The following is a 14,638-nucleotide window of genomic DNA, read 5'->3' on the forward strand; positions in this document are numbered from 1 at the left end:
CCTAGACCGAAGCAGATAGTTTTCTTAGGGGGCCGAACCCCGAGTCTTTGACCTAAAGGCCTAATCTACAAGACAGTGAAGCATCGTAAGGAGATGCCGTCCCATAGTAGCAGGTGATCGACGATTGGTTCACACGCCATTCGTTCCCTCAGGATACTAGAGCCCATGTGCATCATTGGTTTGGAATCAGGGTTTTCCAAATCCCCTATATGAATTCTCCATATCCACTAACCCGGTTAAAGCGCCGGACGTTCGCTTTTCGTCCTCTCAATTTCGTAAACAACGCCCTAGGCGTGAGTAGGACTTCCCTGGCGTGGACGTGTGAGAGCATTTCAAAAGAGAGGGCGGGTCCTCCCCGATTTCGGCCGTACCAGGGAATTTGGGGGATGATAGATATATGAAGAGAGTGTAAGTGGAATGATAGTTTTCATACGACGGACTACAGTGCAAAGTCGTGCATGGAAGACAGCTGACAGATGCATTCCAAGGAAGGATCAGAGTCAGACAAGGCTGCTTACTCTCCCCCTCCACTTTCTTCTGCTGTTCTACTACATTATGAAGACCTCGACATCTGAGGGAAAGCACGGAATATAATGGACAGCTCGGAATCAATTAGAAGATTTGGACTTCGCAGATGACCTGAATCTTCTATCCCATACACACAAACAAATGCAGGTCAAGACAAACAGTGTAGCAGTAGCTTCTGCATCAGTGAGCCTCAACATACACAAAGGAAAAACAAGATCCTCGAACACAACACAGAGAATACCAATCCGATCCCACTTGATGGAGAAGCTTTGGAAGATGTGGAATCATTCGCGTATCTGGGAAGCATCATCAATGAACAAGGAGCATCCGATGCAGATGTAAAGGCCAAGACTGGCAAAGCAAGCGCCGCATTCCTACAACTGAAGAACATATGGAACTCAAAACAACTGTCTGTCAACCAATATCAAAGTCACAATCTTTAGTACGAACGTCAAGTCAGTTCTACTGTATAGGGCTGAAACTTCGAAAACTACTACACACATCACAAGAAAGGTACAAATATCTCCTCACGATGATCCACTGCCTTGTGGGTTAGACCTTTAAGTCAAAGGCTCGGGGTGTGGCCCCCTAAGAAAACCACCTGCTTCAGTTTGGGCACCTAGGCAGTATCACAGCCCTCACCCAAATCAAATGAGATTTGTGTGGCGCATATGTATATGGTGCTCCTTTGTACCAATATTTATGTGTTCAAATAAATAAATAAATAAAACAAAAAATACTCTACGTGAGTTGGCTGGATACCATCAGCAACAGTCTTCTGTGGGAGAGAACGAACCAGCTTCTAGCTGAAAACGAAATTAGGAAAAGACGTTGAAGGTGGATAGGACATACATTAAGGGAATCACCAAACTGCATCACGAGGCAAGTCCTAACTTGGAATCCTGAAGGGAAACGGAAAAGAGGAAGGCCGAAGAACACACTACGTCGGGAATTGTAGGCAAACATGGAAAGGATGAATAGCAACTGTAAAGGATTGCCCAGGACAGGGTTGGATGGGGAGTGCTGATGGGCGGCCTATCCTCCTCTTTGAGAAGGGGTAAAAGGTCTAAGTAAAGTAAATATTGTCCATTAAAGTACACGAAGTTTCGCCCTTCGTGATAGACATTAAGAATCAAATATGGTTTAATATAAGGGGCAATCGAGGTTTGTCCGAACAGAGCAATGTATAGACGTTTTTGATCCTTGTGACTTTGAACTACTTATTTTACAGACTAAGAGGAGCTCTTGAAACGGAATTCGCCAAGCTTATACAGATGGACGGATTTAATACTTGTGGTCATTTGTAGCTCATATATATTTAGTGTCTCCCTGTATCAATGTTTATGTGTTTAAATAAATCAAAAAGAATTACCAATTCTCCTAGAAAATATTCCCAACCATAAAAGGACTTGATGTTCTACATTTAAAGGATGGCATAAATAAATCTAACAACACGACACCAGATACAACAGCTCTCTTTTCTCACAGCCCCACGAACTTCAAAACATACAGCTTCTATGACAGATTCACTGGGAGAGACCAAAAAAGATTGATTAGCGTCCAAGTTTAATTAACTATATATCGGTCAAACTTCTGATCATTAACTGTAAAATTCATCAAGTAGGCGACTGTTTCTCTAGCACAAAATCACAGAGAATTTATGAATGCAATGAAAAATATATTGAAAGTCAAACAGCTGATTTATTATTGAAAAAATAAACACAAATGAAGTCACTGAAGATTAATGATCCAAACTCATACCAGATTATTAAATGCCAAAGTCAATCGACGAAAATCGTCTCACTCGAATGCATAAATCTAAAGACTGATGTTTTCGTAAAGCATATTTGAGGATTTAGCATGACCAATATGATTAGAGATTGCAGTCTGTGTGATTACTGAGAGCCTCAAGGATAAGTTGATACTTTAGACTACGCTTTTTTAGCAACCAGGTAATAGAAGCACCGAATCTAGCCTCCATGAATTCAGCTGAATCTAGTAATGACGGTCGTATTCAACTCAGTATCACTGATGTCAAGATCAGGCTAATTTCATATTGGGACTACCATAAAAGTGAATACAAAAAATGGGACATGACCAGTGGAAAATTGATCAAAAGGGTCATTCCAGCTGCATACACACATGATGAAATTTCATCATCCACCTCGAGGTAACTAAGAGTGACTCAACTTGCTAAACTGTGAACTAAGTTCAAGACACCTCGAAAGATACAGAAAACCGAGACTGAGTGAAATTAGACCGAAAAGCTAGAATATCGCGATTAAATTCCTTGACAATATTTGGTTGCTAATATATATCTTGACAACTGGAGTAGGACATTATTTGTGTAAAACTGAATTATCCACAAGGTAGATAATACTGGGAAACTGACCAGAACGAATGCCGAGAACTCCACCCACATTTCCAAAACTAAGCCTAACAAAATCACTCGTTTACATTAAATGAACATGATTTTACGTTACTAAATCCCCGAATAGACTTTAATTCAATCTTTGTATAAAGAACAGAGTGACTAAATAAAGACGGGAGCGACGGAACGAAACTGAAAGCATCTGAATCCTGGAGGAACCGACTGGAAATAAAAGTATAAGCCTGGATAAGCTTAAGAAACCTCAAGAGCATCATATAGGATATACATCGGTCGTTACAGACTTCACAATATAGTAGCTGAGGTTTAATCGGGCAATCTAATGTTGAGACACTACAGGAACTTCATTGTTTCGAGCAAACTATGACACGTTTTTGGTAAAATAGTGTGACAAGTCCTATGTAAATACTGTCAAGCTAAGTATATAATAATTACCCAATCCCCCGGTTTTGGGGAAGCTGCAATAGAAAATTTCGGGGAAATGCGACAAAAAACTCAAAATCTCCTCTAGTCCGGGTTTTTCCACCGAAATCCCATAGAATTTACCCAAAATCTGGAGATTGGTTATTCATGGTATTTCAATAGAATAAAAGTACATACGAATACCTAACTCAACAGGTGTTGCAACAGGTTAACGAAAATGAACAGAGAAAGATACGTTATATTGAATTGGAAACCGATGAAAAATAATACCGCCCTACCTAATTGTGCGGATCTAACAACCGATTTAAAGCAACGATCCACTAACTCCCCATTGGTAAGGTTACTGGGCTCTTGAAGGTCAAGCAGTCGTGAAACGATTGGTACGTCACCTCGACAATTTGTACTTTTCCTCAAGCGGTCAAATCAAGACAATCCTATGTAAAGGAGTTGAAATTGCTATGTATGATATACTAATGCATTCTATTTTCTTTCTATTGCAGGGCGACCAAACATAAACTCTTTAGAGGAAGAAGAGCAAGCCCTATGTACACTAAGCTTACAAGATGACTCATAAGACTACTTTGTAAACTGACTCTTCCCGCTGTACTCTCGCGCACCGCGCTTTTTGATTTTGAAATAAAGAGGCTCGTGATTTCCACTGTGTTCTCTCTTGGTGTGAAGTCTTCGTTTAACATTGTGTGCTGTGCTGTTTTTCAGATCTGTCCTGCTGTTCTCTAACTGCTGATTCCACGTGTTACAACTGGTGATGGAGGTGTTCACTAAAAAACGCGATGAAAACCTGAACGAACCGCCGGTGATTCCAGTCAAGCCAGCAACTGGCTCAGCTCCCCGTCAACCACCACTCCTGGAAAACTCATTAGACTATACAGTGTGGAAGTTTAAAGTCACAGCCTATCTTCGTAAAGTTCCAGCTTCGGAACATTTCGATTATCTCGTGTCCTACCTCAGCAACGAAGCTACCAAGAGAGCTATGGTCAACGAGTTTGCGGCGGACAACACTCTCGCTCAAAACTGGAAGATCCTCGACGATTGTTTTTCGACGCCGATGGATCCCCAACAAGCAGCCATCCGATTTTTGTCACGACATCAAACACCTGGCGAGAATCCAATAGATTATTTTAATTCTTTGCAACCGATGGCTGTGCAGGCGTTCCCTCGTCTTGATGCCACTGGACGAGATGAACTGATTAAGTCTCGGTTCGTGGAAGGGTTAATATCCAGTTCCTTAAAGGAACACTTCCTACTAAACCTGTAACAGCTCAGGTTGGTTGGTTAAGAGTTGACCCCAAACAACCAAGCATTTCCTTCCAGAATACCAATCCGTTCTGGAGGCCAAGCACTTACATGAACCGAACAATTATCAATTGCATTTATGTATTTCCATTTTGTATCTTGTTATTTTATGCAGGCAGTGGAGCAGTTCTTCAGGTTTGCTTGATTTTCACCATTACCTTTGAAGTAGACTCTTCTTTACTTTTTACTTGAGGGCGACTCAAGAGGCAGGTGAGTAAACACCTGATAGCCGGTCTGAGCATGGAAAAATCGTACCTCACCAACATGGTGTTGGGTAGCCCGCTCGCGGCACTTCCTCAGATATTCTTATTCCACATTCTCACACTTTCTCTTGAAAGTACGCAGCAAACCGTCAGCGATAGTTGTAGAAAAGATCACAAGCTACAAAATAAGATGACAAGCTAGTAAATGAAGAGACATCCATGGACTATCGTTGAAAGCGTTAGTCGTAACTGATTGTAAGTCAAATAGTAAGCGAGTTGATAATTTCGCCTTGGGATGAGAAATAGAACTAAGGTGTTTTCGATAGATAGGTTAATCGAACCGACGTTCCTACGGAAGTCGATTCTAGGGGGAAGCTAATGTAACAGCTCAGGTTGGTTGGTTAAGAGTTGACCCCAAACAACCAAGCATATGCTAAAACAGTATTGTTTAAGTATTCATTTACTCCCTTACCTTTTGTAAGCGTTATATTCCCTATTATCTTATATTGAATGTTAAGAGCCTTTGTTTGTCTGAACAGATAATCCCACGCTCAACTGTGACTGCGCGAAGATCGAAATAAAGATCTATTCACTACTTCTCTGGTTTCTTCTATCAATAGCACGAGGGTTACCTTAAGGCACGAAAAACCCTCCAGCAGATATAAATGACTTAAAAAGAACAACATTCCTGTTCATGGCAGCCGAACAGCTAAAAAGCCCAATAGACATGCACCAACCAACGGTGGCAGTAACACAACCCACAAAAGCGAGCCGCCCAACGAACCCTCAACACATTTCAGACTTTACCCAGTTTTCCCACTGGAACAGTCGAAGACAATCCAGTCCCTCTGAGAAGAATTGGAGATCAACGAATAGTTATCACGGTTGTCAATCCGAATGCCCGTACTGCCGACGATTTGTCAAAAATGCAAAGAAATGTGGCCATAATCGTTCTGGTAACACAAGTAAGCCGCACATTTTCCATTTATCTTCTTATGTTAGCCATGTGCGCCCCATCACGATTAAGGGTAGAGTACAGGGTATTGATATCGAAATTTTATTAGACACCGGAGCGTCAGCATCCCTAATTAAGGACGAGCTTTTAGGAAGGCTCAATCATAAAGTCCAACAAACGCGATACCCATACACATTACTCACAGCAAGCGGAGACCCATTGAAAGTGAACTCTAAAGTATGGTTGGACCTAACGGTAGATAGACATCTCTTCCGTCATGGATTTTTAGTTTGTCCGACATTGACTTGGGATATGATACTCGGAGTCGATTTCATGTTAGAACATAAAGCTGGTATATTCATGGACAGCTTGGAAGCAAAATTTGGAGAGACTAGAATACGCCTGCACCATACTGACACGTCATTTAAAGCTGTGTCATATGTGGGAATCTCAGACCTGGTGCGGCAAGTAAACGGCAACCGAATACTAACAGAGGAAGATCGACATGCAACGATTGCCGTGCTTCAACAGTTTAGTTCGGTATTCGAAGAGAGTATTTCTGGCAATCGAACGAGTACGGTGCAACACACCATTTGCACGGGGGACCACAGGCCACTTAGGCAACCGCCTCGTAGAGTGCCAGTACATTATTAACCACAACTGGATACAATGATAAGGGATATGCTAGACAAGAATATTATAGTACCGTCATCATCCCCCTGGGCATCACCTATCGTCCTGGTAAAAAAGAAAGATTCCTCTCTGCGACTCTGCATAGACTATCGACGCCTTAACGCTATAACTAAGCGTGACTCTTTTCCTCTTTCGAGAATCGATGCTATATTAGACGCCTTGAGTGGCGCATGTTGGTTTTCAACGTTACATCTAGCATCAGGGTACTGGCAAGTGGAAGTCAGACCACAAGATAGAAAGAAAATCGCATTTGTAGTGCCAAATGGTTTATACGAATGCCCCAGCTACTTTCCAAATATTAATGCAAACAGTCTTACAAGATATAGTACCTCATAAATGTTTGATTTATCTTGATGACATTATTGTGTATGGTAGCACACCCGAGCAACATAGTGCTAATCTGAAGGCAGTTCTCCATCGCCTTCAACAACACAACTTAAAAGTAAAACCGTCCAAATGTCGCCTGCTGCAGAAAGAAGCAGTTTTCTTAGGACATCGTATCACTGCAGATGGAGTAGGCACCGATAAAGAAAAGACACGTGTCATTGTTAATTGGCCACAGCCCAAATCACCGGAAGACGTTCGTAGCTTTCTTGGCCTAGCTTCTTACTACAGACGCTTTGTCCGCGACTTTGCATCGTTAGCAGCACCCTTACACCGTTTGACGCACAAAGGGTGAAAATTTTTATGGACTGCAGAGTGTCAACAGGCGTTCGATGCTTTGAAGACACGACTAAGCCGTTCCGGATACCTCAGCAAGCGGGGGAGAATTTATACTTGATACGGATGCCAGCTCCTCGGCTATTGGAGCAGTTCTATCACAAGTGGCCCCAGATGGGCAAGAAAGAGTCATTGCGTACGCTAGCCGTCGACTGGATAAGAGCGAAACAAGATATTCGACAACGCGTCGAGAGATGTTAGCATTAGTAAAATTCTTACAACATTTCCGCCATTATTTACTAGGTAAACCTTTCCGTGTACGCACAAACCACCGTGCATTACAATGGCTCCGCTCCTTCCGCGAACCAGAGGGGCAAGTGGCACGCTGGCAAGAACGACTACAAGAGTTCGATTTCACATGCGAGTACCGACCTGGAAGCCGACATACAAACGCAGACGCTCTTTCCCGCATACCTCAAACCGCAGGTACTGTTAATGCAGTTCTTAGCACAGCCCTAGAGATCGATTGGCCTTACCTGAAAGCAGCAGACCCAGACATGCAGATTATATATCAAAGACAGTTACAGGGAAACAATAAACCATCCATGAAAGAGTTAAAGGATCAATCATTAACAACTCGTCGTATTTGCACTAAATGGAGCAATCTAAAATTATATGGTGACACGTTATTCTTAATTAACGAAGCGAGACAACCTCTATTGGTAGTACCACGGATAAAAGTTGAGAGCATTGTGGAGCAGGTGCACCGCGAACTAGGTCATGCAGGAGAACGAAGGATGGAATACGCGGTCCGCCAGCGCTTTTGGTGACCATCCATGCATGGAGATGTAGTGCAAATTTGTAAAAATTGTAACACGTGCTGCCGTTTCAAATCGCCTCGACAGACACCTCGTGCACCGTTAACTCCGATGGTGACCACAGGACCACATCAGCGGGTCGGCATAGATATCATGGGACCATTAACAACAACAAAGAAAGGGAATCGCTACATACTGGTTATAGTAGATTACTTTACTAAATGGTGCGAAGCAGTACCCCTTCCCCAGCAAGACGCTCTTACGGTTGCTCGAGCTTTCATCGATCATTGAGTTTCCCGCTATGGCGCCCCCTTCTCACTTCATTCTGGTCAAGGTCCAGCCTTTGAAAGTCGCCGAGATATTCCAGCTATTGGGAATCAGGAAGACACGAACCACTGCGTATCACCCAGAAGGTAACGGGCTGGTAGAAAGAACAAACAGAAGTATTAAAGCCATATTGCAAGCGTTTGTGAGCAGATCGTCGCAGGAGTTATGGGATGATGTCCTCCCTCAGTGTCTTTTAGCATATCGTACATCGGTACATGGCTCCACCGGGTTTTCACCCGCTATTTTATTATTCGGGCATGAATTACGCCTACCAGTGGAGATACAGACGCCCCTGCTGCCCTGCGAAGAACAAGAGCATGTGCCGTACATACGTACTCTCCGTAACCGCTTAGCTGATGCATACCGATTGGTCAACAGCAATTTGCGCAAAGCTAGTGAACATCAAAAGGACTTGTACGATCGTCGGGTGCACGGACCAGTGTATAATGTCGATGATCGCGTTTGGCTACGTCGTCCCATGACATCGTCAGGGAGTTGCAGTAAATTCCACCAGCCCTGGCAAGGCCCCTTTGAAATCGTCCTCATCCGATCCCCCACTACGTTCGTATTACGTAACTTGCAACGACCCCAGGATGACGTGATGACTGTTCACTATAACCAAATAAAACCAGATAGGATGTTAGTTTCCGCGGATGCCCAGTTCGCCAATCCACCGCCTGCCACTACGTTTTATGAGGTACCATCAGAAGGGGGGACAGCATATCCATGTCCGAGACCAGGCACTGAGGACAGTGCCTATTTAAGAGAGGGGGCGGTGTAACGGAGTTGAAATTGCTATGTATGATATACTAATGCATTCTATTTTCTTTCTATTGCAGGGCGACCAAACATAAACTCTTTAGAGGAAGAAGAGCAAGCCCTATGTACACTAAGCTTACAAGATGACTCATAAGACTACTTTGTAAACTGACTCTTCCCGCTGTACTCTCGCGCACCGCGCTTTTTGATTTTGAAATAAAGAGGCTCGTGATTTCCACTGTGTTCTCTCTTGGTGTGAAGCCTTCGTTTAACATTGTGTGCTGTGCTGTTTTTCAGATCTGTCCTGCTGTTCTCTAACTGCTGATTCCACGTGTTACACCTAAACTTGATTTCAGTTTAGCCGCACTATGTCTGATAGCCTCCATTCTATAGGTGACGAAGTTGATGCCATTGTAAGGATGATGATTACCGCGCACTATTTTTGAAGAAGAGTGGTTTTTTTCCTCTCTGAGCTAACCTTATGGATTCGATCGGTTATTAAGTATCAAGCCTACTGCCTTAACTTTAATTGAATTTGTTTTAGTTAGAGTAATGTCAAGGGTATCTCTTTTCCAAAAGTGATTTATTCTCTGTACTGTTTGAGTACATTGTTTCTTTATGTATTTGTCAGCACTTTTCGATCTAACAGTTTTCACTTTTCTCTGGTTGCCAGTTTTTTGTCCTTATTTGGTGTTTTTATCTAGTTTATTTTTTGAAGACGAAAACGCTTCAACCTCTAGAAAACCTTCCAAAGAAGACTACCACGGTAAGTCTATTATTTATATATCCACTTTTGTTGCACATATTCTTATCGATACTTTTTAATATATAATATTCGAACAGCTATTCGATATGGTGAATAACGATAATAGTGGTATCAATATAATAGACTCAGATGTACAGGCCATCAATTTTCGACCTATCTTCTTTATTCCTCATAATCAAGAAGTTGGGTTCGCAGCACTGGAGTCTCAATTCGAGATCCGCCACATTACGAAACAACCGCAGAAATACGCTTACGCTCGCGAACCTTTACCCGGAAAATGGAATCGCTGCTGTTCGTGAGGTTGTCCTTAACCCGAATGTACCTAACGTTTACGATCGTCTCAAGGACGCGACCCTTAGACACTTCCTCTCTTTGAGGGAGGAACGATTGTGAATATTGTTAGCGCGTCACCCGCTCGGTGATGCCAAACTGAGCCATCACCTCACGCGCCTAATTTCTCTCACAGGACCTGCGACCGAAGATCCCGAAATTGTTAAAGAATTATGGCTCCAATCCCCACCAGCAAATATGCAACCAGCGATTACGGCTCTGCTCGAGGACACCCTACTCATCCAGGTGACCCTCATAGCAGATAGGATACTGGCAAGAACTGACATCCGAGACAACTATATAGTTAACTCAACATCACGTTCGAACGTAGATCTCGACGCTAGTCGCCTTCTGGCTCAGGGTGATAGGGATAACTGTATTCATACCCGCCTCAATTGTCGAGATCGATCCAATATAGCAGAACCCCACGTTTCCCAAGCCAGGTCATGCTCACGTGCTCACGATTATCGCACTAACGCTGGGTACCTAGTGGATACAGGTGCCCATGTTTCTGTCGTACCTATTGGTAACAGTAAGTCTCAAGGTACGATGCTTCGGTTACGTGCGGCGAATGGCTCAGTCGTCCCTACTTATGGTACACGACAGCTGACAGTCAACCTGAGCAACCGACGACAGTATCTGTGGACGTTCATCATTGCCGATGTTTCCACACCCATACTCGGTATCGATTTCCTATAGCAATGTGAACCGTTAGTCGATTCACGTAGGCTACAGCTAATCGACACTTCGTCGAACAGTAAATTCATGGGCCTTGGAGCCCAAACAAACGTGTACCGAATCACAGGTTTATTACATTCTTGTGACGATGTATTCCACGCTTTATTCCAGAAATCCCCCTGACCCACTAAACCTGTCGAAGAGATCCCATTGGTGACTAGTTGTGTGGTACAATACATAGTCACCCGCGGCCCTCCAGTCACGGCGAAACCTCGACGACTGGCATCGGATAAATTAGCTTTCGCTAAACGTGAGCTTGACAATTTACTAGTTACTGGTATTAATTGTCTACATGGTACGCAAAAAGGATAGGGTTAGTTGGAGACTATGTGGCAACCACCGAGCATTAAATGTAGCTACACGCTTTGATAGCTACCCCATCCTCCACATCAATGACGTCACGGAATCACTCAACCGTACGACCATTTTTTCTAACATCGATCTGGTCAACTTCCATCAACGTTTCGTCCCGCACGCGGCAGAACGGTTACGACCACTAACCGACTTTGCGGTAATCCACTCAAATTGTGATTGAACGATGCCGTGTGTACTGCATTTTCAGAGATCAAAACGGCTCTAGGTCAAGCCACACTCCTTGCTCATCCTGACCCATCAGCCACGCTTAGTATAGCGGTTGATGAACCGGATTTCGCCATAGGAGCCATTATGCAACGGAACATTTCCGAGAGTTGGCAACCTCTCGAATTTTTCTCACACCTTACTCCTACGGAGACGGGATATAGTGCCTCTGGTCGAGAACTGCTAGCAGCATACTGTGCCACCAAACATTTCTGGTACGCAACAGAAGGTCTCGATTTTATCTTATTCACCGACCATTGGCCCTTAACATATGCTCTGCATACCAAGTCTGACAGCTACTCACCACGAGAGTGCAGACATTTGGACTTTATCTCTCAGCTCACGACAGACCTTCGTCACGTTAGAGGCGAGTCGAAATATGTTGCCGATGCTCTGTCACGTATCCGAGTGAATGCGATCACTTTATCGGTGTTTGATCTCCCTTCTATGGCCGCCGCTCAAGCACGCGATCCCTCCTGTAAAGAAGCACAGCATTCTACATCCTCTCAGTGTAGGGATGAACCCCTAGCTACTAGCTCAGGTACTATCCTGTGTGATATTTCTACTGGTCTTCCCCGTCGCATCGTACCTTCTGCTTATCGTCGTCTCGTTATCTACCTGTTCACATGTTTTCATACGAGTAGATTCGGTACGCAAACCTTTGCAACATCCTTACGAAGGACCTTTTCACGTGATTTCGCGTCACGAAAAGACCTTCAAGGTTGGTCGATATGGCCACGTCGAGATAGTCAGCATTGATCGTCTCAAGCCAGCACACGTCGATGACAGTGCCCTACCTGATAAGTTGAGACCCAATGCTAGACCCATCAAACGTACGTCTCATCTGCACCATCTACGGATGAGACTTCAGTCTCATGTCCAGACCAGAAGACCACGCTGCCCTTCACTTTGGATGAGATTGCAGTCTCAAGAGGTACACACGAAACTACCGTCTCACAATCCGGTTGCCGAATACGCCTACCCGTACGCTTTCGCGACTAACCTCTCAATAAGCAACGGATATGGTATAGGACTCTATCACTATACTGCATGCGCGCTACACCTTTCGCTTTTTCCTTGATTTTCTTTACCCTGAGCCCACGCCTCCGACCATTGTCCTATTGGTACCGTCGACTTCAGTCAACCCTGGCGAAAGATGGCCTGATCACCCACGCTCTTGTCAACGCACTCAGTCGATCTTCTGGCCCCTAATATGTCTGACATGCGTTTGGTCCCGAAGCTGATAGTTATGGTCGCCTCTTGCTTCTTTACTCAGTGTGGTTCCGTCCTACGTCTGCAGCGTTTTCCGGTCCGGACGCCTATGAATGCAACCCTCAGATTCTGGATATAAGCCACTGTGGTGTGTTATGCTAACTCGAGCAAAAAATATAGCATGTCTTCTGGTACCGTCCTACTCAAAAGACCTTCGTTGACAACTCGGGGTTGAACGATTTCTTCTTGTTCTTCCAACCTCTTCTTCCTACAGTCGCACTTTTGCCGATTAGTCCCACGAACGAAACCGCCACATATCGAAAGTGCAAACGCTTTCTAGCAAGGAGCTCCTGTCCACTTGATTTCTCAACTCTGTACATGGGATGAGATATTTATGTCTCTTATGAAGAGAAGGAGTTCAACAGCATTGAGGACTTCATGTTGCGTCTGTGGGTACGTCTTGAATGGTGTCAGGATCAGCTCTGAGATTACTGCGCCTGGTTGTCTAAGCCCAAAGTATAAAGTCGCGATCGCCTTGGATATATTCCCTGCTTAATTTGAACTGATGTCTAGTATCTTTATGGTCTCAAGCCCGATATCGCCTTGTGAAGAGATAGTCAGGAGTGATTTTCCATGGAGAGTGTAAGTTGTTTGTGCCAAATGAAGCAGAATGTTAGTGACATGATATTGTGACAGATTGTTTTAATACACTATCTATTGTCCGTTCTTCTCTGCTTGCAAAACGACTGATGCTGAAACCTTCCAACTCGCTTGCACTCCGTTGTCACCTTGGTATGAAAAATCCTGTTCTGTAGGTGGTTTCAAAGCCAGGATAAAAGTAGATCCCTAAGAAACTTCTTCATAACGTTTGACATGAGAAGCATGGTAGGTACTGTGTCAAAAGCGCTTGTAAAATTGAGGAATATTACATGTCCCGATATGTTGTAGTCCCGGTAAATCGTCCAGCGTTCTCATGCTATGCAGTGACTTGATGCACATGACCTGTCTTTTCTGAACTCGTGTTGAACTTCGTGGAGGATGTTGATTTTATCCATGTACTCCCTCGTTTGTTCATTCGCCAGTCATTCCATTACCTTCTAAAGTACTAGGAGTAATGAAACTGTCTGTAGCAGACATGGTGACTTAATGATTGTCAGGTATAACGGTTGAAGTTACCCGAATGCTATAATTATTGTGGTGGTGCGAAGATCTATGCTGTGTGATAACGCTACTGTGTTGTATGGTGCTCACGAGCTTCATCGAGACTACCAACAATTAGCTCAGGAACTTTGTGAACCGCGATGCTGGATGACTCTTGGGTGTTTGCTGATCTTCCACGCGTCACAGTTCGTCATGTCTAACTCGGATTCGATAGGGTGTTCCAACCGACGGTCTCTGTTATGTCAGTAACATTTCCTCCGTAACGTGTGTTGAATCCAAAGTCACCCTCAGTGGAGAATGTTTACTGTTAGCTAAACTTTGGACCTTATGTAGGCAGCATAGTTTGGCTGGAGTGATACTTTTTTCAAACATTGTGCAGTCTCACTGTTCTTTGTCAAAAACTGATCTACTTTTTAATTAGCTACTTTCGGAATCTGGGACATAAAATAAAATCAGGTTGTTTCGTCTAACGTCTTCTTCCGTCATCCTCAGAGTTTTGGGAGCTACGCTTCCGCCGATTCCCTACTCAACGTCCACTCACCACGTCTTACTGTAAACAGGGATATTAGTTGTGGTGGGTAATTTCGTCGGTGCACGAGCACTGATTGTGGCTCCCATAGTCACGTGTATGACTGAGCCTGCGGTGGACGAATTCGGTATGCAGGCGAGGATGGCTGGGGTCATTTTTGATGAGGTCTTTGTTTCTCTTTCGTTAGTTTCATCGCCGTATCTTCTTTATATCGTAGGCAAACGTACTAAAACCACGGACAGGAGTAACTCAAC

Source organism: Schistosoma mansoni, chromosome 7, assembly GCF_000237925.1.
Source record: "Schistosoma mansoni strain Puerto Rico chromosome 7, complete genome".
NCBI lineage: Eukaryota > Metazoa > Platyhelminthes > Trematoda > Strigeidida > Schistosomatidae > Schistosoma > Schistosoma mansoni.